At 45.3% G+C, this 27,179-nt stretch overlaps 1 long non-coding RNA gene across 5 annotated transcripts; it reads left to right on the top strand.

Moving 5' to 3' along the window:
• Positions 1 to 1,063: 1,063 nt before the first annotated feature.
• LOC119336394 lies at positions 1,064 to 5,660 on the top strand. 5 transcript variants are annotated; one of them, XR_005162451.1, is made up of 6 exons: positions 1,068 to 1,365; positions 1,442 to 1,594; positions 2,221 to 2,303; positions 3,186 to 3,477; positions 3,970 to 4,101; positions 4,479 to 5,660. It is a non-coding gene; the product is annotated as an uncharacterized LOC119336394 (long non-coding RNA). The 5 variants fall into 5 exon arrangements; XR_005162454.1 differs by having other exon boundaries at positions 1,064 to 1,365; positions 1,437 to 1,594; positions 3,186 to 4,101; XR_005162452.1 differs by having other exon boundaries at positions 1,066 to 1,365; positions 3,186 to 4,101; positions 5,302 to 5,660.
• Positions 5,661 to 27,179: the final 21,519 nt, after the last annotated feature.

Here is a 27,179-nt window from a genome sequence, read left to right as displayed (position 1 = left end):
AAATCTTTTGGGGTTTTCTTTTAATTATTACTACTACAAGCATGGAAAGTAAACTAGCTAAAAGCTACAACTATTTTTTTTTGTTTTTTCTCAAGGTTATTCGAACACACAAGAAGAAGGCTTAAAACAGAAAATAAACTAACATGGATAGTACAGTGAAAAAGTATGGGCACCGACAACTGGCATGAGTGTGTGAACATGAATGTAATGTCGGTGAGAAATACGTACCCCCAAGCTTAGGCTTTTGGCCTAAGTTGGTCTATGGCCACGGCTGGCCTGGTGGATATCCGAAGTTGTAACTGGGGTCGTACTGAGATGCAGCGGCTATTGCCTGATGAGCTGCAGCTTGGAGGCGAGCTGCCTCCATCCTCCTCTCATACTCGTTCGCCTCCTCCCTGCTTATAACATATCTCCCTTTGGCCTGGAAGTCAAAGAAGGCAGGAGCAGGGAGAGCAACATGGACAGTGCGACGTCTGTCAAAGATTAGTTGGTATTGAAGGAATTGTTCATTTCTCTCAACAAACTGATGGAGAACCATAGAATTATTTAAAACAATACAAAGGCTAGCCAACTCGCTTGGAGAATGCTCCCTCGATCAGTTCCTTCGCTAGCCGTTCGATGAGGGTTGACCAAGTCTTTTTTTCGCTGCTGATCGTTGGATCTGGCTGGAGAACATGTGTTGTCGTTTTGACCGTGCAGTGAAACGTGAACGGGGAATGACCTGTGGGCTCACGCAAAAGTGGATTTGCTGGGTCAAAGTTTTTTGGGTGCGGGAGCGGCCTCTCCTGCCGTGCCGCGTGCGCGCATCATGGGCAGCGCCCAGTTTCTGGTTTGCTCGCCCCTCTAGTTCGCCTGTTGGTGCGGCTGCAAGTGGACCTGCCTGCTCTTTGGTCCCATATGTCGATCTGATGGCTGTGACCTTTTCATGTGCGCGTTGCCTCCTCCATCGTGTCGCGTCCCGGATCAAACGTGCTTGGGGCCCGCTCCTCGCGCGCTCCTGCATCATGCGTTACGGGGAGTAGTTGCGCAAGGATAGACCGATGCATATGTGCCCAGCATATGCACCCACGTCTGCTCTATAGCGATGATGGGTGGGTCTGCGCTGCTCCTGGTCCCGTTCATCGGTGATACTGGCTGCGTGCGCGTCTCGTCGCCATCGAGATTCATCAATCCCATCTGCCTGTGCGCCACACCCATCCTTCTCGTCAAGCCTGCGCCCCCTCCGCATCGTCTCCTCCCTGCTCCCTCCTCTCCCACGTCGCTGCCCTCGAGCCCGTGGCCCCTCTACCTCGTCTCCTCCACACTCCTCCTCTCCAACGCCACTGCCCATGATGTGCCGTCAGGGACGCCGTCGACACGCCAAGGGTACGTAGCGATGGAGCTCATCCCGATCCCAGCAGAAGCCCGATCCTAACACTATTCACTCGATTGACAAGACCAGGGTGACAGATTGGATCTAGGGCGCCCGCATGGCCTCGCGAGCGCTACCGCCTGGATTCGCTACCCGCCGCATGGAGTCACCCTGGCCGCCGCATCGAGTCACCTCCGTCGCCGCCGCCTCTATCGTCGCGGCCAATAATCCCGTCCAGGCAAGGTAACTTCCTCTGAGTCCCTGTTCTCCCTAGTCCTCCTGCCCTGCTTGATGTGTGTGTGTGTGTGTTGTGTGCGTTTAGCCATCCGCCTCCCTTCTGATCTTCAGATCTCCATATTTGGTGAATGCGGTGTTTTGGTTTCGTTGGATTACTATCTGTATTCGGGGATTAGCTACGAATTGATGTTTTTAGTTCGAGTGTGGATGTTTGACAATAGTGATTTAGGTCTTTTTGTATAAAAGAATGATTACCTCGGTCTATTTCTGGAGAAAATTCCTAGGAATTTGATTGACGGAGGCATCACTATCTGGTGCTGGATTATACATTACGTTCTACACTCGCTCCGCTAGTCCCAGAGTTCTTAAACCACGGAAAGGAACATATCACCATTTTTTAGTCTCTTTGTGCGCTGTTCAAAATAGAGAAGAATACAAACTTCCCTATTAGCACACATGTTCAGAACCAAATGTCGGTGAAATAAAGGTCTGCTTTCAGTATGCATATGCAGGAGCTCATCAATCGGGCGACCTAAATTTCTCCCCAACTTATCTCTTATCGTTCAGTACAGAATTTCAGGTTTCCTGTGGTTTTTGTTGCCAAGGCTTGATCTTTATTTTGTGTTTTGCAGATGATTGCAGTTGATGCCGATACTATCGAGACCCGAGTGCCGAGAACGAGTGCCTCCTCCATCTTCCCCTCCTCACCAAGGAGGTCAGATCGATCTAGGATCTTATCCCCTAATTTTGAGGCTTGCAAATTCAAAGATGATTAATATTTACTTTTCAAAAACTTATGGTATTCAAGTTCACAGAAGAAACCAACTTACCCATGCAGTAACTTATTCATATGCCTATGCAACTGCACAACTAACTTTAATTTTAAACTTCTCGATCTCTTTTGTTTTATCCAACAGGAAACAAAATGATACATTTGTGCATCTTTCACAACATTAAAGAATTATATGGGTCATGCTTTTTGAGCCATAGCTAAATCAGAGTGAATCTAAACATACCCAGCTAATGTTTTAGAAGACTTTAAGTGCTGGGACATCAGAGGATAGAAACACACACGCATGCTTACATTCATGAACATAACTATTTGTAGTGATCCCCATCAAAACTGCAAATGAGAAGATAAAGTTCAGAAAACTCTTACAACTGTAATCCCATCTCAGTTAGGAATATAAGCAATTACACAAAAATCCAAAATCACATGATTCTTCTTCGGCTGAACTCTACCATGTAGTTCATCATGCGCTGCAAGATGGAGAACACAACGCAGAGGCCAGGCTCATGTGCCATGTAGTATAACATTTAGAAAGAATGTCTTGGAAATTGCAAGTAGATGATTACGGTTACCCTGTAACTTTAGGAGTAAGATATATATGGTGATAGAATCTAGAGATGCTTGCTAATCTATAACAATAAGATCCAGTCACGTGTAATATGTTTTACTCACAGTAATAGGGAATCAATTTGACTGAAAGTAATCATATTATGGTGTGGCATGAAGAGGTAGTTCACTAACCTTTGTTAGGTGCTCCATCCTTTGTCACTCTGATTTGATTTCCTAATATCTGGCTTCTCTGAACAGATTTGTGCAGATTTGAGAAAGAAGAGCAATAATCCAGCAGAAGAATTTGGTGAATAAGAACAACTTAGCATTTCTCTCTTGTGAACACAGTCGTGCCTGCCTTTTGGTTTTATTACCTACCATTTCAATCATACTTGCGGGACGCTACACAAATGAACCAGATCTACACACTATATGTTGAAAAGAAGGTAATTCTACTTGCCTCCCAGTAATCTTTTCCTACATGTAAACTGATGAATTGCCTGGATTTTGTTTTTGGAGAAATTCCTCAAAATCATGCGCGGAACACAAGGTACTCTAATCGTTCCTTCTGTACTTGGTGATCTTCTTTGCCATTTAATAGCTTCTTCGTGTTTCTATAGGATACGCCCATGCTATATGACAACCATAGTGAGCATGTCAAAAGTTTAACATGCTTATTATAATTCTCTTCTCTGTAAATTATTATATGAAGTTTCTACTTTACTTGGTTTACTCTTCTGAAGCTCACATGCTTTCCCTAAAGCTTGGTGCTGACAATCATAAATCCATTATGGGCTCACTATATAAGATAATGAATCTGTATTCTATAGACTATTGTGGTAAAGAGGGTTTTGTCAGGTTACTCATTCCCATAGATCGAACCTATGTTTCTAACTTCTGGTCATGATAAAGAAAATGGGGTTTAGCTCTTTTAGTCAACATCTATTTAAACCAACAAAAGATCTTTAGTTCCACCAACATACCAATTTTGCTGGTACTCGTATATATTATAATATGCTGCTTCCATATTGTTTTCTCCCAGGAATTGCAAGGCATTCAGGTTCTCTTTATAGCTTTCCTACAAAGGAACATATTGCAAAACTAAGATACATAAAATTGTTCCTGACTTATGAAAGACGGTTCTTCTACCTACAAGTCTGCCCCTTATCTACAGGTACATCCATGCATTCTTTATTCTATTTTTGCAGTGAACTACTGATCTTCGTGATTTAGTTTAGTGCTAGAGTTAGCAAAATCTACTGATCTTATATCTTTCTCATGTTCCCCTAATTTGGATGGTCTACCTTTGGCTATGAATGTACGTATATTATTGTCATGTTCCCCTTATCCCTGCATCACTAAACAATGCTGGCAAACTAATGTCCCTTTGCCCTATGTAATGGTGTTACGGGCTGCCATTTGTTTTGTCGAGCTTACTAACTGATTTTTTACATTATCATGAATATGCTTTAGGCATGCCTCTTCTCTATTTCGGTGGCCCTTTTCCAGTCTCTTCATTTTCCGATTATACTCATGTTTTCCTGTATGTAGATGTGATTATAAATGGCATTAAGAATGAGTAGATCTGACTCGGGGAGGGCATGGTTGATGTATGCAACCATGGGAGTGTCAGCTTAGTCTGGTCCTCATCAAACAAAGGCTCCTGGACTTGGCCAGCCAGAGTTATGTGAAACAAGGTTTTTTAGGGAACTCCTTTTAAAGACATGTGTATACAGAACACATGTTTCATCGTATTCTCTTTTTTTCACGAGTTGTTGAAAAGGTCTTATGAAGCTTTATTGATAGTGTTTCAACTGAGATGAAGTGTCTGGATGATAAGTTTTTGCAGATCTTGGAGATCGTTATATGTTCTGTACAATGCACTGCACTGGATTCAAATAGTCTGGGAGTATTGCATGCCTTTGTATTGTGTTCTTGAACCTTGCTAAGTTTCTCCATGTCCAAGTCTTTTGTTCTAAGAAAAAACTCTTTTGTTGCATCCACATTAACCATATGTATTTACATTTCCATGTTTGAATTGTAAACTGTAGCTGCTTAAAACTTTGGTATAAAATAAAGCCCTTACTGGTAGATGAGGCACGTTATTAGCAATGTTTCACATTTTCTTACTTGCAATACTATGCTTGGCTGTTCAGGTCTTCCAAGACCTAAATCATCAGAAATCTAGCACATCAAACACCTTTTTTTAAACTTTAGTTACCCTGATATAAGCCTTCGTCCAATTTTCTTATACGGAGGGGTTAGAAATAGTTACCTTGCTTGCTCAAAACTAAATCTACTGATAAATGGATTTTTTTTAAAACCACACATGGTGTTTAGTGGATCTCATGGATGGATTGGGTTGTGGCAGCAGTTCTTGGGTGCAATATCTATCTTGATAAAGCGATCAATCAGGGCACATTGGAGGCAGAAGAAGAGAAAACGTTTGGGGCATCTGTGGTGTTGAACATTCAGTGTTTATGTGCTTTGTACATGCACGGCCAGTTCAGTAACTAGACTTGTGCTGCTACTTTTCACATGCTAGCTTATTTGAAAAGCGCCAACAGTGTGTGCCACATGTAAACAGTCCATGTTGAAAGAATAGAAGCAGAAGTGTAGAGATAATGTAATTGGTCAGTCAGGAAATTCAGTCTCAATGAGCTCAACTAATGACATGTGTGAGTTGAGCCTGAGGTCATTTTCAAAGTAACAAAAGTATTTTACTTTCCTTTTCATGTTAGTGGTCGCTGGTACTTACATGTTGTATCAGGTTATCAAAGGACTGCAATCATATACATTTTATAAACAAATAAAACACTCTTATGAAGCATGTAGTAGACAAATAGTGCTACTAATAAATGGATTTTTATGTCAGAGCACAAATGGTGTTTAGTAGGTCTCTGTGTCATTTTGCGCAATGGGAGATTACTCAAAAAACACATATTTTCAACATAGCATGATCTTCAATGAGATTCTATACTAGCAGATTAAAATCTATAGGTACATCTCATTGTAGACAACAAACCTCCATTATTTCTTTATTAAAGAGGATTGATTTTATTCGTATGTAAGTGCATTTAGTGCCCGTTAGTGATTTTGGTGTATTGAAGACTTATAGGTTAAGGGACTAATATGTTTGTGAGTGTACACAGGCTCTATAAGTCAATGAGGAGTTTGATATTTACAGTGAAAGTCGACCCTTAAAAATGAATGTCTTCGACTGAAGACTTTGGTTCTCCTGAAGACTTTGAAAGTGAAGAAATTGGTGTGACCTTGAAGACTTTGATATTTATGCGAGGAATCTGAAGCGTGAATACTTTTGTTTTCATAGTTTCATCTTCTTCTTCTTGAGTCATAGGAAACACCGTACTGTTAAAGGGGGTCGAGGTAATACTAAGGAAACAGATTTCCAAGTGATGCTCATCTCAAAATCCTACACCTACCCAATCCTTCGAGTGAAGCTATTGGAAATCTCATATCAGTTCAATCAATTTCTTCAGTGACAGAGATGAAGATCTTCTGGTCTCTCAGGAATTTGTTTTGACTGAGGAGTTAGGAATTCGCCAGTGCGGATTACCTACACAGTGAGGAACATGATAGCCCTGAGGAATTCGAACCTCAAAATATCCGACCGTTGCTGAGCGCCTGAGCCGCATGCTAGCCATTCCAAAATATCTACCACGTAACGGTCATATCTGCCAAGGGCATTTATGTCTTATCATGTCGGGCTGCTCCTTAGGCTATAAATAGCCCCCCCTACAACCACTAGCTGGTTGGCTGCTCCGAGAGAAACTGACACTTGTCATTTGAGAGCATCCCATCCTCCGAGGACTTTGAGCGAAAATCATCAAGTGAGGAAAACCCAAATCCCAAACCCAAACCTACAAACCCCAAAGTGATTGAGCATCACTGAAGAGATTGTTCTTGTGTGGAACCGACGCTTGTTACCTTTGAGGACTGTGTATCCTCCAGACGGTTAGGCATCATGGTCTGAGCATCCAAGAGGAATTGTGCATTGCCGAGTGACCAAGTCTGTGAAGGTTTGGAAGTCACCTGTGAAGACTTACCACTACTGTTGGGCGAGGTCTGTGTGATCTTAGCTCAAGGAGAAATACACTAAGGACTGTGCGTCCGGGACTATGTGTCCCCAAGTTTAAATACTCGGCCGCTCCAACCAGACGTACAACTGTCACAGCAGTTGGAACTGGTCTACCAAATCATTTTCTTCACCAAGCCAACTGGTTCTATTTCCTCAACCCTTTCATTTCCTCATTATGTGTTGATGTACCTGATCATTACTGCTTGAAGACATTGACTGAAGACTTTCTCTATTTCCTCAATCCCGTTTCTTCAGTCTGTTTGTCTTCATCCTACTTATCCTGTGTTTACGCTTTCTGTACTCTGTGTTTGTCTTTCATTTCATTATGATGACTATGCTGCTACTCTCTTTTGCTTATACTTGAGTACTTATTCCGCTGCAAGTAGTTCTTCGCTTAGGAATTTCCTCACCCTGAAATTCCTCAGTGAAGAATTCATAAAAATCGCCTATTCACCCCCCTCTAGTCGACGTAACATACTTTGAATTGGTATCAGAGCAAGGTACTCCCTTGTTCTGTGTGGTTTTGATTTAACTACCTGAAGTTTTAGTTATGTCGACTGCAGGTATGATCAAGGTCTCGACTGGGTGTCCTACCTTTGACGGGACCGACTACCCCTATTGGAAGAACAAGATGCGTATGCATCTTGAGGCAATTGATAACAATCTCTGGTACATTGTGGAAAATGGCGTTCCCTCAGTCACTCCGTCTCTGAATGCTACCGATGTGAAGAGATTCAAGCAACTCGATTCTCAAGCGAAGAATATCATATGTGTCCATCTGAGCAAAGGTCAGTACGGCAGAGTGAGTGCATTGGAAACTGCTAAGCTGATTTGGGACAGGTTGTCCAAGGTCAACGAAGGAGTCTCAACTCAACGTGACTCCCGAGTTGATGTTCTTCGCAATCTCTTCAACCGCTTCAAAAGACTCGACAACGAAAATGTTCAGCAAACCTTTGATCGCCTCACTGACATCTCAAATGAGCTTCAAGCATTTGGTGCCACTGATATCACCGATCATGAGGTGGTGAAGAATTTGTTGAGATCACTTGACACCTCATTTGATACCCTCGCACTGATGATTTAAGAACGAGCTGATTACAAGTCACTAGATCCCGCTGATATCCTCGAGAGGCTAAATACTCATGAGTTCCAGCTTGTTGAAAAGAGAGATCTCTATGGATCGAGCTACGAAAGATCACGTGCACTGAAGGCCAATTTAGTATCTGAGTCCGAAGCTGAGGATTCTGGTAGCAGCCTTGGTGATCCTGAAGAATTGAGCCAGGAGCTAGCAATGCTCGTGAGGAAATTCCAAAAGTTCTCTCGCCGTGGCCGCTTTGGAAAGTCTTCAAGGAATGACGATTCCTCGTCCCGTTACTACAAGAAGAGAACTTGCCACAAATGCAAGAAACCTGGTCACTATATGTCTGATTGTCCTCTATGGGAAAGGAATCAAAGAAGAAGAAGTACAAAGATGATGATTCTGATGATTCAAAGAAGAAGAAGAAATCCTCAAAGTCTTCATCATCAGAATCCTCAAAGTCTTCATCTCACAAGAAGAGCAACTCCAAGAAGGCCCGGGCATTCATTGGCAAGGAAATGGACTCTGAAGCGGAATCTAAGGATAATGTGGAAGAGGAGGAATCTGACTCTGGTGTGGCTAGCCTAGCCCTCGCTACTACGTACATCAGCAAGTCCATATTCAACAATGAAGAAAATGACTGCCCCGACTCTGCTAACATGGGCAACAGTGACTATGCTCCCACCTATTGCTCCATGGAAAAAGGTGCCAAGGTACTCAAGCATTCCCCCTCTGACTCAAGTGAGGATGAATCTGATGACAATCTTAAGCCTAGCTATTCAAAACTTGCTAAAATTGCTATTAAACAATAGAAGGCTTTAGAAAAGATTCAAAATCAACTAGACAGAAGCGATGACCTGTTGGGCGAGGAATTGAATCGAACTAAGACTCTGACAGATAATCTTCAGAGATTTCAAACTTGGTTTGACAACCTTCAAAGTCATCATAACACTCTCTTAACTGATCACGAGACGCTTTCTTATGAATTTCTTCAGAAAAAACAAGATCTTGAGACGTTAAAAGCAAGTTATGAAGATCTTCAGAAGGAAAACGATTCATTGCTTGCTCAACAGATCAGTTCCGCTCAGGAAGAATTTATTCCACCATGTCTTAAATGCATTGAGCGCGAATCTGCTAATTGATCACCTGAATGTTCAAATGCTTCTATTGCTGCAAATTCTTCAACTATCTCTGTGGTTACAAATTCCTCATCTGAGGATACCACATGTATCACTGACGATAATGCAGGGCTGAAGGAATTGTATGTGACAGGCATTTACAAAAGCCTCAAAGGGCATCAGACTCTTTGTGATGTGCTCAAAAAGCAGATCTTGAACAAAAACCCTAGGAAAGAGGGTATTGCCTTTGAGAGGAAACTCAATGCTGATGGAACCTACTGGAAACCAGAGCAGTACCCCAAAACCTCATGGGTTGCTGCGAAAGGACCTCCTGTAGATCCATGCAATTTATTTGGCTTTACTTCTGATTCTTCGTATTCCTCTGATGAGTCATTTGACTCCAACTATAAATTGTTCAAGAATCAGAATGGTGAAGTATTTGCTCGATATGTTGGTACTAACTGCAGGGACGGTCCCCCTATGAAGAAAATCTAGGTTCCTAAAAGTTGTCTTGAAAATCTTCAGGTGAATGTCATCATGACACCACCCATGAATAATAGGAACCGCAGATCAAATTCTTCATACGGACCAAGTTCTTCATATGGATCCAAGTCCTCACATGGACCAAATTCTTCACGTGGATCAAATTCCTCACATGGATCAAAATCCTCATATGAACATCATCGTGCTAACACTTCTGTTTCGCAGGGAAAGTCTAAGGGCCATGAATATGTGCATTATTCTTCAAACCATTATGTTCATAAGTCCTCGAAGAATAGTCGTTGTCAATTTAGTCAACAAATGATTCTAACATGTTAGTCATTGGATTTACATCCAACGACCGGCATCCATCTTCAATCTCTCGTCTTCTTCCTCCAGAGTCGCCGGGACCACCTCCCGCCTCCTGCTGCTAGCAGCTCTGCTTAGCACGCTTCGCTATGGAGCGCTACTCCACCATTGGCCAGGCCATCCCTCCATCCCTCCACACCTCCTGTTCTTCTCCACCGACTACCGAACCACACCGCACTAGAACCAGTTAACCCTTGTACACCTCTCCGTCTGCGACTCTACTCCTGTGTCTTCCCATCTCTGGCTCGTTGTTGTCTAGGGCCTCGCCGTTGTCCACCACTTTGGATGCGCTCGGCGCGGCATGGTCAATGTGGTCGATGAACGACACCATCGGAAGTAGACTGTGCGTGGAGAGGCTGACAGCTGGGTCCATGGCCACACACAAGGAAATGCCTCCTTATTACGCGCAAAATAATGATTCCTCCACCTGACATCTGGGACCCACCGGAAGGGCCTCTGTATTTCGCGAAAAAAACATGCCCCCCGCTGACATGTCGGACCCACCAACTATCTTCGCATGCAAGGAAGTGCCTCCTTATTACGCACAAAAAAATGAATACTCCCCCTGCCAGCTGGAACCCAGCATACTGGGAGGCTGACTTGTGGGCCTAGCAAGTTGACGGGGACGGAGGGCTTTGTCAACTTAGTCAATATGAACGATTCTAGCTCCTGTTACCGTACAATGTTCATCCAACGGTCGTAGTGCTTCTTCAACCTCTGGTCTTCTTGCTCCAGCCGCCTAAACCAGCGCCGGTCGTGCCGCGTGCTCCTGCCTCCCGTGGCCGGCTGTGATGCTGCGAAGGCCTCACCGCCCCCTACTACTCCCACCGCTGGCCAGGCCATCCCTCTACTCACCCACACCCCCCTGTTATTCTGCGGTGACAGCAGCCTCACACTGCAGCCGAATCAGTGAACCCTCGTACTCCTCTTCGCGTGGGCATCCACTGTTGCGTCTTCCCCGGCTCCGAGTCGTCCCCTTCCTAGGCCTCGCCCTCGTCCACCGCGTTTGTGCTCTCGGCGCGGCGAGGTCAACATGGTCAACAAACAACAGCCATCGGAAGAGGCTGACAGTAGAGGCCCACACAGGAAAATGCCTCCTTATTACGTGCAAAATAATGATTCCTCCACCTGATAGCTGGGACCCACCTGAAGGGTCTCTGTATTTCGCGAAAAAAACGTTCCCCTCGCTGTCAGCTCGGACCCACCGGAAATGCCTCCTTATTATGCACAAAAAAATGAATACTCCCGCTGCTAGCTGGGACTCACCTTGGTGGGAGGCTGACTTGTGGACCTACTAAGTTTACGGGGACGGAGGGCTTTGTCAACTTAGTCAATATGAATGACTCTAGCTCCAGTGACCGTACGATGTCCATCCAACGGTCGTAGTGCTTCTTCAACCTCTGGTCTTCGTGCTCCAGCCGCCCAAAGCAGCGCCGGTCGTGCCGCGTTCTCCTGCCTCCCGTGGCCGGCTGTGATGCCGCGGAGGCCTCACCGCCCCCTACTACTCCCACCACTAGCCAGGCCATCCCTCTACTCACCCACACCCCCTGTTATTCTGTGGCGACGACAGCCTCACCCTCGTACTCCTCTTCGCGTGGGCATCCACTGCTGCGTCTTCCCCGGCTCTGTGTCGTCCCCTTCCTAGGCCTCGCCGTCGTCCACCGCCGTGGTTTTCTCGGTGCGGCGTGGTCAATGTGGTCAACGACCGACTTCCATCGGAAGAGTACTGTGCGTGGAAAGGCGGACAACTGGGTCCACGGCGGCCGCAAGGAAGTGCCTCCTTATTACGCGCAAAATAATTATTCCTCCACCTGACAGCCGGGACCCACCGGATGGGCCACCATATTTCGTGAAAAAAAATGTTTCCCCCTGACTGCTGGGACCCACTAGCTACACCTTTGCACGCAAGGAAGTGCGTCCGGGCAAAAAAAATGATTCGCCCCCCTGACTGCTGGGACCCACCAGCTACATCTTTGCACGCAAGGAAGTGCGTCCGAGCAAAAAAAACGACTCGCCCCCCTGACTACTGGTACCCACTAGCTACATCTTCGCATGCAAGGAAGTGCCTGATAGTTGGGACCCACCTGGTCGAAGCATACGTAGCGTTGTCATTCTGGTCGCGAACGTGTACGTACATATATACTGGTCGATGTAGAGGCACACACATGTCGTAGTAAAGGCACGTACGTGTCATAGTAGAGGCGCGCACATAGCATGTACATGTACGTACAGCGGCCAGGGTGCAAGAAAGAAAATACGGCCACGTATGGGTACATACGGGCGGGGTCTCGAACGCCTACTCGCGCATGCGTACATGGCTGGGTCGGAACGGAGAAACAGCGTCGTCGTCGTGTTCATGGGGAGCCAACCGGCTGGGTCGGAACGGAATGCGTGGTCGTGTTCATCAGGAGGGCTTGGACGGAACAGGCGATGGAAACGAGGCCTGGCGTACCGCACAACGGAGGAAACGGACCTCCTACGTTCGGAATGGGGTCCTGTTGATCGGGAGGGGTGTGGCGTACCGCAAAACGGACGAAATGGACCTCCTACGATCGAAACGGGGGTCCTGTTCATCGGGAGGGGTGTGGCGTACTACAAAACGGACGAAACGGACCTCCTACGGTCGAAACGGGGGGTCCTGCTGATCGGGAGGGATGTGGCGTACTGCAAAACGGACAAAACGGACTTGTGTTGGAGCGCTACGGTCGAAACGGGGGTCCTGTTCATCGGGAGGGGTGTGGCGTACCGCAAAACGGGACTCCACGGGATACTGTTCATCTCCACCGTCGACCTCCTCCAGCCTCCACGGCTCCTGTTCATCCAGCCTCCACCGCGCGCTACTCAACCGGCTCCTCTTCAACCACCCCTCCACGGGCACCCCTTCACCGTCTACTGTTCATCCAGCCCTCCACACCACGGGGTCCTGTTCAACCACCCCTCCACGGCCTCCCCTCCACCGTCTACTGTTCATCCAACCCTCCACTCCATAGGGTCCTGTTCATCCAGAGGCAACGCCACCGCTCACTATTCATCCACCCCCCCCGCAACGCTCACTGTTCATCCCAGAGGCAGCATCGATCGGCTTCAGTTAGCAGCAGTAGCGAAGGAATCGCTCGATCGGGTTCAATTAACGGCCATCGATCGATCGCTCGGGTTCAGTAACGTGTAGCCTGCAGTGCAATCGCTCGGGTTCAGTTAGAGCCCAATGCCTCGCTCGGGTTCAGTTAGAGACAACGCCTCGCACACACACGCGTACATGTACGAGAGAAACGCGCATCGCTCGGCCCCCGACCTCCCACCATAACCGGCAACTCCCCGAAATTTTCCTCCCCCTCGCTTCTACCACGGTTTTTTCCGTCATGGACGACCCAAAGAATGTCATGCAGCTGCGTCTCCGGCCCGCCCAGGACGAAAAGCCCATTTTCTGTCATGATTTTTGGTCATAGAAGTAGGAGCCCACCACATCTATGATGATACCGGGTTTTGTCACAATTATTGTCATAGAAGTGTCATATGTATGACAGAAAAAAAATCCGTTCGGCCCAAAATTTCACGGATGTGTCTTTTTTTTGTAGTGCTAGGGGGATAGATTGGTAGGAAAAGACCATCGCTCGTCCCCGACCGCCACTCATAAGGAAGACAATCAATAAATAAATCATGCTCCGACTTCATCACATAACGGTTCACAATACGTGCATGCTACAGAATCACAAACTTTAAAACAAGTATCTCTCAAATTCACAACTACTCAACTAGCATGACTCTAATATCACCATCTTCATATCTCAAAACAATCATAAGGAATCAAACTTCTCATGGTATTCAATGCACTTTATATGATAGTTTTTATTATACCCATCTTGGATGCTCATCATATTAGGACTAATTTTATAGCCAAAGCAAATTACCATGCTGTTCCAAAAGACTCTAAAAATAATATAAGTGAATCATGAGAGATCAATAATTTCTATAAAATAAAACCACCACCGTCCTCTAAAAAGATATAAGTGAAGCACTAGAGCAAAATTATCTAGCTCAAAAGATATAAGTGAAGCACATAGAGTATTCTAATAAATTCCAATTCATGTGTGTCTCTCCAAAAGGTGTGTACATCAAGGATGATTGTGGTAAACTAAAAAGCAAAGACTCTAATCATACAAGACGCTCCAAGCAAAATACATATCATGTGGTGAATAAAAATATAGCCTCAAGTAAAGTTACCGATAGACGAAGACGAAAGAGGGGATGCCTTTCGGGGCAACCCCAAGCTTAGGATTTTGGTTGTCCTTGAATTTTACCTTGGGGTGCTTTTGGAATCCCCAAGCTTAGGATCTTGCCACTCCTTATTCCAAAATCCATCAAATCTTTACTCAAAAACTTGAAAACTTGACAACACAAAACTTCAACAGAAAATCTCATGAGCTCCGTTAGTATAAGAAAAAAAACCACCACTTAAAGGTACTGTAATGAACTCATTATTTATTTGTATTGTTGTTAAACCTACTATATTCCAACTTCTCTATGGTTCATGCCCCCCGATACTACCCATAGATTCATTAAAATAAGCAAACAACACATGAAAAACAGAATCTGTCAAAACAGAACCGTCTGTAGAAATCTGTATCAAATGAATACTTCTGGAACTAAAACAATTCTGAAATAAATTGATGGATGTGAGGAATTTGTCTATTAATCATCTCCAAAAATAATCAACCTAAAATCACTCTCCAGTAAATAATGACATCTAATCTCGTGAGAGCAAAAGTTTCTGTTTTTTACAGCAAGATCGCAAAGACTTCACCCAAGTCTTCCCAAAGGTTCTACTTGGCACAAACAATAATTAAAACATAAAACCACATCTAAATAGAGCCTAGACTAATTATTTATTACTAAACAGGAACAAAAAGCAAAGAACAAAAATAAAATTGGGTTGCCTCCCAACAAGCGCTATTGTTTAACGCCCCTAACTAGGCATAAAAACAAGAATAGATCTAGGTATTGCCATCTTTGGTATGCAATTCATAGGTGGCTCTCATAATTGATTCATAAAGCAATTTAATTTTCTTTCTAGGAAAGTGTTTCATGCATTTCCTTAACAGAAATTGGAATCTAGTATTTCCTTCTTTCAAGTCAATAATTGCACCAATCGTTCTAAGGAAAGGTCTACCAAGAATAATAGGACATGTAGGATTGCAATCTATATCAAGAACAATGAAATCTACGGGCATATAATTCCTATCTTCAACAATAAGAACATCATTAATCCTTCCTGTAGGTTTCTTAATGGTTGAATCCGCAAGATGCAAATTTAAAGAACAATCATCAAATTCGCGGAAACCTAACACATCACACAAAATTTTTGGAATCGTGGAAACACTAGCACCCAAATTACATAAAGCATAGCATTCATGATCTTTAATCTTAATTTTAATAGTAGGTTCCCACTCATCATAATGTTTTTTAGGGATAGAAACTTCTAGTTCAAGCTTTTCTTCATAGGATTGCATTATAGCATCAATGATATGTTTAGTAAAAGCTTTATTCTGATTATAAGCATGAGGAGAATTCAACACGGATTGCAACAAGGAAATACAATCTATCAAATAACAATTATCATAATTAAATTCCTTGAAATCCAAAAATAGTGGGTTCATTGCTATGTAAAGTTTTGACCTCTTCAATCCCACTTTTAATAATTTTAGCATCAAGATCTAAAAACTCCGAATCATTGGGACGCCTTTTAACTAAAGTTGACTCATCTCCAGTCCCTTCTTTATCAAGATTCATATTGGAAAACAAAGATTTAATAGGAGTCACATCAATCACATTTAGATCTTCATCATTATTATCATGAAAAAGAAGAACACGCTTTCACAAAGCATTCTTTTTTAGCACGCATCCTAGCGATTCTTTCTTTGCACTCATCAATGGAAATTCTCATGGCTTCGAGAGACTCATTGATATCATGCTTAGGTTGAATAGATCTAAGCTTCAAAGAATCAACATCAAGAGAAATTCTATCCATGTTCCTAGACAACTCATCAATCTTAAGCATTTTTCTTCAAGCAAAACATTGAAATTCTTTTGCAAATTCATAAATTCTTTAACACTAGTATCAAAATTAGAGGGCATCTTATTAAAATTTCCATAAGAGTTGTTGTAGGAATTACCATAATTATTAGAGGAATTACTAGGGAACGGCCTAGAATTAAAGTTTCATCTATATGCGTTGTTATCAAAACTGTTCCTACCAACAAAATTCACATCCATAGATTCATTATTATTCTCAATCAAAGTGGACAAAGGCATATCATTAGGATCAGAAGAAACACTCTTATTAGCAAACAATTTCATAAGTTCATCCATCTTTCCACTCAAAACATTAATCTCTTCAATCGCATGAACTTTTTTACTAGTGGATCTTTCGGTGTGCCATTGAGAATAATTAACCATAATATTATCTAGGAGTTTAGTAGCTTCTCCGAAAGTGATTTTTATAAAAGTGCCTCCCGTGGTGAATCTAAAAGATTTCTAAAAGCAAAATTCAATCCAGCAATTTTTTTTGTATAATCATCCATAAATTTAAACCATGTGTAGGGCAATTACGTAACATTAATTTCATCCTCTCCAAAGCTTGTGCAACATGCTCATGATCAAGTTGCTTAAAATTCATAATATCGTTCCTAAGAGAGATTATCTTAGCGGGAGGAAAATACTTAGAGATAAAAGCATCTTTGCACTTATTCCATGAATCAATACTATTTTTAGGCAAAGAAGAGAACCAAGTTTTAGCACGATCTCTAAGTGAAAACGGAAATAGCTTCAAGTTAACAATATCATTATCAAAATCTTTCTTATTTTGCATATCACGCAGATCAATAAAGTTGTTTAGATGGGTAGCGGCATCTTCACTAGGAAGGCCAGAAAATTGATCTTTCATGACAAGATTCAACAAAGCAGCATTAATTTCACAAGATTCAGCATCGGTAATTAGAGCAATCAGAGTGCTAATAAAATCATTGTTGTTGGTATTGGAAAAGTCACATAATTTAGTATTATCTTGAGCCATCGTGACAAACAATCGATCCAACACACAAGCACACCGGAGGCAAGCGAAAAGAGGCGAACAGAAAAGAGGCGAAGAAAAGGCAAATGGTTTTCGAAAATCGTTTTAGAAGTGGGGGAGAGGAAAACGAGAGGCGAATGGCAAATAATGTAATGCGAGGGAGGAGAGTTTATGATGGGTACTTGGTATGTATTGACTTGAGCATAGATCCCCCCGACAACAGCGCCAGGAATCCTTCTTGCTACCTCTTGAGCATGCGTTGGTTTTCCCTTGAAGAGGAAAGGGTGATGCAACAAAGTAGCGTAAGTATTTCCCTTGGTTTTTGAGAACCAAGGTATCAATCCAGTAGGAGATTACACGCAAGTCACCTAGTACCTGTACAAACAATCAGGAACCTTGCAACCGAAGCAATAAAGGGGTTGTCAATCCCTTCACGGTCACTCGCAAAAGTGAGATCTAATAAATATAGTAAAGTAAATATTTTTGGTATTTTTGTTGTATAGATTGGAAAGTAAAGATTGCAAAATAAACGGCGACATAAATTGGCAAGTTGACGGGAAACTAATATGATGTAAAATAGATCCGGGGGCCATAGGTTTCACTAGTGGCTTCTCTCAAGATAGCATATATTATGGTGGGTGAACAAATTACTGCCGAGCAATTGATAGAAAAGAGCATAGTTATGAGAATATCTAGGAAATGATCATGAATATAGGCATCACGTCCGTGTCAAGTAGACCGAAACGATTCTGCATCTACTACTATTACTCCACACATCGACCGCTATCCAGCATGCATCTAGAGTATTAAGTTCATAAGAACAGAGTAACGCATTAAGCAAGATGACATGATGTAGAGGGATAAACTCAAGCAATATGATATAAACCCCATCTTTTTATCCTCGATGGCAACAATACAATACGTGCCCTTGCTGCCCCTACTGTCACTGGGAAAGGACACCGCAAGATTGAACCCAAAGCTAAGCACTTCTCCCATTGCAAGAAAGATCAATCTAGTAGGCCAAACTAAACCGACAATTCGAAGAGACTTGCAAAGACATCAAATCATGCATATAAGAATTCAGAGAAGAACCAAATATTATTCATAGATAATGTTGATCATAAATCCACAATTTATCGGATCTCGGCAAACACACCGCAAAAAGTATTACATCAAATAGATCTCCAAGAACATCAAGGAGAACTTTGTATTGAGAACCAAAGAGAGAGAAGAAGTCATCCAGCTAATAACTATGGACCCGGAGGTCTGTGTAAACTACTCACGCTTCATCAGAGAGGCTATGGTGTTGATGTAGAAGCCCTCCATGATCGATTCCCCCTCCGGTAGATCGCCGGAAAAGTCCCCAAGATGGTATCTCATGGGTACAGAAGGTTGCGGTGGTGGAAAAGTGATTTCATAGCTCCCCCTGATGTTTTTAGGGTATAAGAGTATATATAGGCGAAAGAAGTACGTCGGTGGAGCTACGAGGGGCCCACGAGGGTGGGGGCATACCTACCCCCCTGGGCGCGCCCCCCTGCCTCGTGGCCGCCTCATTGCGTCTCCGACTTCATCTCCAAGTCTTCTGGTTTGCTTTCGGTCCAATAAAGATCATCGCAAAAGTTCCATTTCATTTGATATTCCTTTTCTGTGAAATACTGAAATAGAAAAAAAAACAGAAACTGGCACTGGGCCTTCGGCTAATAGGTTAGTCCCAAAAATAATATAAAAGAGCATATTAAAGCCCATTAAACATCCAAAACAGATAATATAATAGCATGGAACAATAAAAAATTATAGATACGTTGGAGGCGTATCAGCAGACATATCGACTCGCCGGCAGTTTCAAGCAGTGAGCAACATCATAACCAGCCTCGTAGGCATGACCCAACGCGCGGTGGTATCGATGCTCAAACTTTGGTGGGTCAGGGCAGGGCGCGTCAGGAGGTTGAGCTGGCGGCTCAACTAGTAGCTCAACAACAATCTCTGGTTTATCCGCCAACGTCTGTGGAGGCGGGACTGACCTCTAGAACCTTGGGTGTGCCATGTTTAGTGCCGGCTCTGCACAACGAGCATTTGCCTAAGGATTTCAAGGGCCCTCGTAAGGTGCCTAATTACACTGCAGATCAGCCCCTAGAGGCCTCGATCGAGAGTTATGAGATGGCGATGGAGATGTTGGGTGTTAATGATGCGGCATGTGCCAAGTACTTCACCATGATGTTGGATGGACCGACACGTACTTGGCTGAAAGGGTTGCCCGCTAATTCAGTCAGGTCATGGGCTGAGTTGAAGGCACATTTTATTCAAAATTTCAAAACACATGCAAGTAGCCTATGTTGATTCTTGATCTAGATTCTTTCGTCCAGGGTGAGGGTGAATCAACAACCAATTGGGTGCACCAGATCCTGGCCGTTATACACTCATCAGACAATATCAAGGCCGGTTCAGCGGTCCTGATGTTGGATAAAAACTGTCGTTCCCTTCCCCTTAAGCAGAAATTGGGGCGGCATAAATGTCACTACAATGATATGGGAGAGCTCATGGCAGCTCTCGTCAAATACGCCAACTCTGATAGTACTAAAGACCCTGAGTCTGATGAGGAGAAGGCTGGTAAGGGGAAGAAGACTGGCAGTACGAAGGGACAACAGCATAACACGGCGGGTCACGGTGGCAACGGTAAACGCAAGGCTGAGGGTGGTTTGGACTTCATGGCTAACACCAATGCACAGAATAGTAGTCAGCGTCGGAAGGAAAAGCCGCCCCGGCTTGGCGGGCCAAAGTTCAACCTTGAGGCGTTGATGAACCAGCCTTGCCCAAAGCATGGTACGCAAGAGAAGCCGGCCAATCATCTATGGAAGGATTGCTTCATCATGAGGGAGTACAGAAACTCCAACTTTTTCCAGAATAACCATGGGCCGAATGGCGGCTCAGGATCCGGCTCTCACGGGCCTGGCTTTGGAGGTGGCGGCTCAAACTCCAGTTTTCAGGGCCAAGGCAATCAAGGTGGCTTTAACCAGCAGTTCAACTAGAGTAATCAGCAGTAGCAGTCAGGGTATCAGAGCAACCCGAAACAGTTAAATAGTGGATAGTATCATGTGTTCACCATGAGTTTATGCAAACGAGACCAGAAGATTCGCGAAAGGGCAGTGAACATAGTTGAGCCGACGATTCCTCGTTATCTGCAATGGTCTGAACATCCTATTCTTTGGAGCCGTGAGGATCACCCGCCCCGGGTTGACAATCCGGGGCAGTTGGCTTTGGTGGTTGTGCCTCGGGTTGGGGGGTACAAGTTTACTAAGGTGCTCATGGATGGAGGGAGCAGCATCAATATCCTTTACCATGACACTTTTCGTCGTATGAATTTGACCGGTAAAGATCTTAAGCCATCTAATACTATTTTTCATGGAGTGGTGCCTGGTAAGTCGACGTATCCAGTGGGTAAGATAGCTTTGGAAGTGGCCTTGGTGATGATCATGATTATCAAGCTGAGACATTGACTTTCGAGGTGGTCAAGATCCAGAGCCCTTATCATGCATTGTACGGCCGGCCGACTTACGCTAAGTTTTTGGCAAGGCCTTGTTATGTTAACCTGCACCTTAAGATGCCAGGTCACAAGGGCACCATCACAATACATGGGAACAGGAAGATAGCCCTGGAGTGTGAAGAGGGCGATGCTGCTTATGCTGAGTCTGTTTGTGCAACAGGAGAGTTGAAGTTTTACAAGGATAATGTTGACCCGGCAGATATGACACCTTTGAAGAAACCAACCATGGAGCATGACCCTCTGTTGAAGTTTAAATCAGTAGATGACAGTAAGTTTGTTGATTTTGTTCCTGGCGACTCATCCAAGCAGTTCAGTATCAGTGCTAATCTGGATCTGAAATAGGAAAGCGCGCTCATCAAGTTCATCCGTGAAAACCGGGATATCTTTGCATGGAAGCCTTCAGACATGCTAGGTGTACCGAGCGAACTCGCTGATCACACTCTCAATATTGATCCAAAGTTTAAACTGGTCAAGCAATTCCTTAGTTGCTTTAATGAAGAGAGGCGTAAGGCCATTGGTGAAGAAGTCGCCCGGCTCTTGGCAGCTGGGTTCACTGTTGAAGTTTTTCATCCTGAATGGTTGGCTAACCCGGTGCTGGTGCTTAAGAAAAATGGCACTTGGCGCATGTGTGTGGATTACACAGACCTTAATAAATCCTGCTTGGCCGATCCTTTTGCTCTCCCTCGTATTGATCAGATTATTGATGCTATAGCGGGTTGTGAGCATTTGAGTTTTTTGGATGCTTATTCCGGGTATCATCAGATCAAGATGGCAGTTAAAGTCCAGGAGAAGACAACCTTCATCACTCCCTTTGGAGCCTTCTGCTATGTGTCTATGCATTTTGAGCTCAAGAGTGCCCAGGCGACTTACCAGTGGTGTGTTCAAAATTGCCTTCATGATCAGATTGGACGCAATGTTCATGCTTATGTGGATGATATTGTTGTGAAATCCAGGAAGAAGGATACCTTGATAGATGATTTTAAAGAGACTTTTGACAATCTCCGGGTCTACAAGATGATGCTTAACCGGGCCAAGTGTGTTTTTGGTGTGCCAACAGGTAAGCTCTTGGGTTTTTTGGTTTCTGAAAGAGGCATTGAAGCTAACCCAGAGAAAATCAAGGCTATTACTGTCGTGGTTCTAAGTCTGGCAGTAGAGTAGGGGGTAGGAATGGGGAGGCAAGATCCTAGCTATGGAGTAGTCGTGTACGCAAGGTGTTTACGAGTTCAGGCCCTTCTCGGAGGAAGTAACAGCCCTACGTCTCGGAGCCCGGAGGCGGTCGACTGGATTATGTGCGTATGAATTACAGGGGTGCGAACCCTTTACACTAAGGAGGGGTTGGCTTATATAGAGTTCGCCAGACCCCTCTGGCCCTCAGTTATGTAGGGCTTAAAGTACATTAAGGTCTGGCGTTACTGGTAACGCCATACATAAAGTGCTATCATGACCATAAAGACTACTTAATGACAGACCGTTTGTGTGCAGAGTGACTCTAGATCTCGTGGCGGTCAAGTGAGTGGCTTCATGGTCGAGTGTCTTCGAGTCCGTCGAGTGGAATCCTTCCAGGTCGACTGAAAGGTAGTTTCTTCTAGAGATGTCCTTGGGGAGGGTATCTTGGATAGGTCCATGACCCTACCCTAGGTACATGGCTTCATCATTAGCCCCCGAATGGGTCGAGGTTTGAGTGAGGAAGGAGTTGAGAATTCTTCCGACCCATCTTTCGTGCTATGAGTATGTCTTGTTTTGGATCAATGACCTTAGGTGACAGCACCAACTTCTTTTTTAGTCGCCTTGATCCATTCTTTGTATCGGTCGAGTGACTTTTCTGTACTTGGAGATCTCCGAACAAAGGATTGGAGGAAATCTCCAGTCTGACAAGTTGCTCCGCTGTTCGCGGATTTAGCGGGATCTGAATTTCGGGAAGCGCGCGAGGCGGAGGAGGCCGCGGTACTTGGATGGGATAAGGCAGGAACGCCTCGATCTTTGCGCCACCTTTTTCGCCACGTATTGCGCGTGCAACTGTTGCGGGATTTGACAGGATCGTCCGGGCCTACCAGTCAGTCACTCGGAAGCAACCCCATATAAGGCGCCGGACGGGGGTTTTTGAACAGTACGCCCTCATTTTCTTCTCCCTCTTCCTCAGATTCATCTGCCGTGTTCGCCTCCCTCCCAGCACTGCTGCTTTGTGTGTGCTTCGCCGGCGACGATGGTGAAGGAGAAGACGGTGGCTTTGCAGCGGGCGAAGAAGGCGACGGCGAAGGCGAAGGGAAGGGCGACCAGCCAGGGCGGATCCTCGTCGCGGGCCGGCCTGGCGCAGGGCTGGATCTAGGGCGACTGGATCCGCTCGACCATCCGCCAGAAAGATCTCGACGACCTGGCCGATGAAGGACTGATCCCTCATGGATCAGCGAGGCTCCCGGTGAAGGAGTGGCAGCCGCAGCCTCTGGAGAGTGAGTGCGTCCTCTTAGCCACTCACGTAGATCGCGGGTTTTCTCTGTCGCCCCACCCTTTCTTTCGGGGATTTCTGAACTTCTTTGGGGCACAACTCCACCACTTCACACCCAACTCCATCGTGTATCTCGCTGCTTTCATGTCCTTGTGTGAGAATTTCTTGGGTTGCCGGCCGCATTGGGGCCTTTTCAAACACATTTTCACCTATCGCTCTCAGACGGTGAAAAAGGCCAATCCGAGTGGCGAGAAAACCCAAGTGATTCAGATGTGTGGGGGTCTTGGGGTTCAAATGAGGGGTAAAAGTGCTTTTCCAGCTATGGTCCTTCCTGAGTCGGTCTGAGGGGGGCAGTCGACCTGGTTCTACTGCCAAGACCAGCCGATGCTAGGGCAGTCGACTGGACTCCCTCCTTTCTCCATGGATTGAGTGAGCAAGCCGTCCTCTTTGAAGGTGGTCCCGGAGGAGAAGGCTCAGGTTAAGGTGATGGTCAAGCGGGTGGTCCAGCTTATCCGTGATGGGGTGACTGGCATGGATCTTCTGGAGGTTTTCCTTTGACGACGTATCCAGCCGCGACAATATCGAGACCATCCGATGTGGATGTATTCTCGCACTAAAGACACCACTCGGGTCCACCCGGAGGAGGTCGAGGATGCCATGCTGGAGAGGTGGATAACTGCCATCACAGGGAACAAGGACAACCCCCGAGGAGCCAGGAGGATCCCACCACTCGACCAATCATACGATCCAGACAAGGTCCAATTCTGTACCTCCGACTGTGATCCTGCTTCCTTCATTCCGTTTAGCTAGAATTCAGTCGACTGACTTTTGTCTTGTTTGTTGTCTTCCAGATCACTACCGAGATGTACTCGATGCCCAACGGGGCGGAAGAACAAATCGAGGAGGAGGAGGGGAGCAAAGGTGAAAGTCAGGAGGAGTGGCAATCTGATGGTGAGGAGGATGAAGAAGACGACGGTTTAGGTGAGGAGGAGGAGGAGGAAGTCGACCCTCCCCACACTGAAAGGCGATCCAAGCTCGCCCATGACCCTGCAGTCGAATGTGGCAAAGCGAATGTGCCCGTTGGGCAGTCGATGAAACACCCTCGGATGACCTCTCCAGCGTCGACTGAGAAAGCGTCAAAGCAACCTCGAGCGACGTCATCAAAGCCGACGAAGGCCCTACCGAAGATGAGGATGGTGATTCCCACTATTTCTGGGTAATAATAGAACTTGTGTTTTCTTGTTTGGCATGAATAAACTCTTGGTCGACTCATTGGCTAACCGACTGATTTCTGGAATCTGCAGTGCTGCTACCTCCGAGACCTCAGTCAGGAACGAGGACCAAGAAATGGAAGATGCTGCCACCTCCAACCTTGTTATGATCTCTGCATTTTTTCTTTTGGTCGATTAGATCTTCATCTTTAACTTTGAATCTTTCCTGTAGCCCCACCTCATGTCATTGATCTCCCTGATGATGATGATGAGGAGCCACTGAGGCAGAGGAGGAACAAGAAGGCGCCTGCTGGCAAGACTGCTCAGGTTGTATCAGCACCTAAGACGCTAGTTCCGGAGGGAGGCAACGTCACTCGGGCTACCGTGTCTTTTGCTGTGCCGCTGACGAGTGCTCGCCCTTCGTCGTCAAGTGCTGATCCGCCTTCCCTTTTCGCCACACACCACGTCCAAGAGGGCCAAGCAGGTGCTGCTAAGGAAGCTATACGCCAAGCAGGGCTCATGATGGAACAGGTGAAGGCGATCCAAGACGCCAGCCAAGCAGCTTATGATGCAAGCTCAGCTCTTCAGAGCAATGTCCAGGTTAGTTGGTCACCGCTTGTTCTATTAGGATATGGTACCTGAAAACTCTTTTTTCTAAAGAAGATCTTCGTATCTGTACACCCACTGGGTGTGTCAATTGATTGTTTGGATTGGTGGGGGCACGCTGAGTGCACCCACTAGGTGTAGTCCCCGAGACTATGGTGGACTGCTGGCAGTCGACTGTAGTCTTTATACTTTGAATTTGTTCACTCTAACTTCTCCACTTGGTCTGGTCGAATGGAAACAGTAGAACCAGTGGGGGCACGCTAAGTGCACCCACTTGGTGTAGTCCCCGAGACCATGGTTGTCGTGGATTTGTCACGGCAGATGTCCTAGTGAAAGGACTTAGTCGTGGAGCCATCGCCACGGGTTTACTTGAAGGGGTTAAAGAGAACACAAAGACACGAGGGTTTTATACTAGTTCGGCCCCTTCGATGAAGGTAAAAGCCTACGTCTAGTTGTGACGGAATTGATATGATCTCGATGGCTAGGGAGCAAACAAGCTTCGCCTAGGCTCGAGTTGTGGTTGTCCCTGAACCGCCGCCGGGTCGTCCCCTTATATACACGGGTGACGCCCGTCGGTCCATAGAGTCCCAACCGGTTCATACTCGTATCCCGGTCGATATCTCTTTATTCCTAACTTACAATACAAGTTACACATCAGGTCGGTTTACGGCTATAGATTCTAAACCGACTATAGGCCTTGGGCCTTCATCTGTTTATACCACTAATGAAGTTAACCCGGCCCAAGTAGGCCGGTTTACGCCTAGTGGTAATATCCCCAACATTAGGCCCCAGATTGATTTGAACTAGTTCATGTCAATCCTTCACAAAATCTTGTGTCTTAGACATCTTCTGGAAATTGGTAAACCGCCATGTTGTCATCATTTCTGGTTGTTGTAAACCGGCATGACGTCATCATGTAATTTGTCATTTATAACGCCCTCTTTTAACGGCAGCTCCTGGATCCGCGCGCTTGACCTAACTCTGTTGCCTTATAAATAAGACCGAATGGTCATCTCCTTTCTTTTCCCCTCATCTCTTCTTCTTTGTCTTCCTCGCGTCGCCAGCCTTGGAGCTCCGCCGCCACCGTCGACCTCTGCTTCGTCTTGGGCCGCTGTATCAACCTGAGCGCACCAGAGCACTGCGGTATCGTTCCGCATCTTCTCCGTTCCCAGTAAGCTTTCTCCTCTTCTTGACCTAGATCTGTTCTTAGGGTTCCATGTTCGTGCTGTGTTCGTCACTTGCTCATACTTGTATTCCGATTCTTGTATGAATCTGTAAACTCCCGCTGTGTTCAGTAGTAATCTTTAAACATCTGCCTGTTATTTCTTATCTAAGCCCATAGATCTCACGCACATACCCGCTCAATGGTTCACTTCCGTTCCGCCTCACTATTCGGAATATTTTCTGTTTTTTGTGAGCTCGCTGTAGATCCGTGGCTGAAATAGGATCTTTGTGAAACCTGTTTCTGTATACCTAGTTGTCCATAGCTTCAATTTCTTCCGATGCTTGGGTCAGGCGGTTTAACTTATCCTAGAAAAAAGTTACTAAAGCGGTGTATACCATTAGTCCCCTGGTTGAACCGCCAGAATCCACATGATGCCGCATTGTGGAAGACCGGTTCATCGTAGTTTAGATCAACTCCTTCTTTTACCCAGCGTGTTCTTGAACCGGATCATCTATTTCTTGTAGATCTCGCCATGGCCAAACAAGTGTATGAGTGCAATTGGGTTCCTTCTCGCATCACGGAATCATAGTTGGACGATCTAGTCTTGATCGGCGCTTTAGACAGTAAAGATACGATCCACTGGAGGGTTCCTAGAAATGAATGTCCACCTACCCCCCAGGAAGGAGAAGTTGTGGTCTTCGCAGATCACTTGGCCCGGGGCTTCAAACCGCCCGGCTCTAAATTTTACCGAGATGTATTAGCCAATTTTCAGCTCCGTCCACAGGATATTGGCCCCAACTCTGTTACCAATCTATGCCACTTTCAAGTGCTTTCTGAGGTATACTTTCAAGAGGAACCTTCAGTCGAATTGTTTAGAGATCTCTTTCATTTAAACCGTCGCACTGAATTCACCGATGGCCCCAACACTGAATTGGGCGGTATGGCCATTCAGAAGAGGAAGGAAATCACTTATCCCCACGTCAAACTCCATACTCACCCCAAGGAGTGGAATGCAACTTGGTTTTATTGCAAGGATACCTCCCCTGACAATGAAAATCCCTTGCCTGGTTTCCGTC

This window comes from Triticum dicoccoides, chromosome 7B, assembly GCF_002162155.2.
Source record: "Triticum dicoccoides isolate Atlit2015 ecotype Zavitan chromosome 7B, WEW_v2.0, whole genome shotgun sequence".
Lineage (NCBI taxonomy): Eukaryota > Viridiplantae > Streptophyta > Magnoliopsida > Poales > Poaceae > Triticum > Triticum dicoccoides.
The sequence above is the reverse complement of the archived record's forward strand: the minus strand, read 5'-3'. Positions and strand labels throughout refer to the sequence as shown.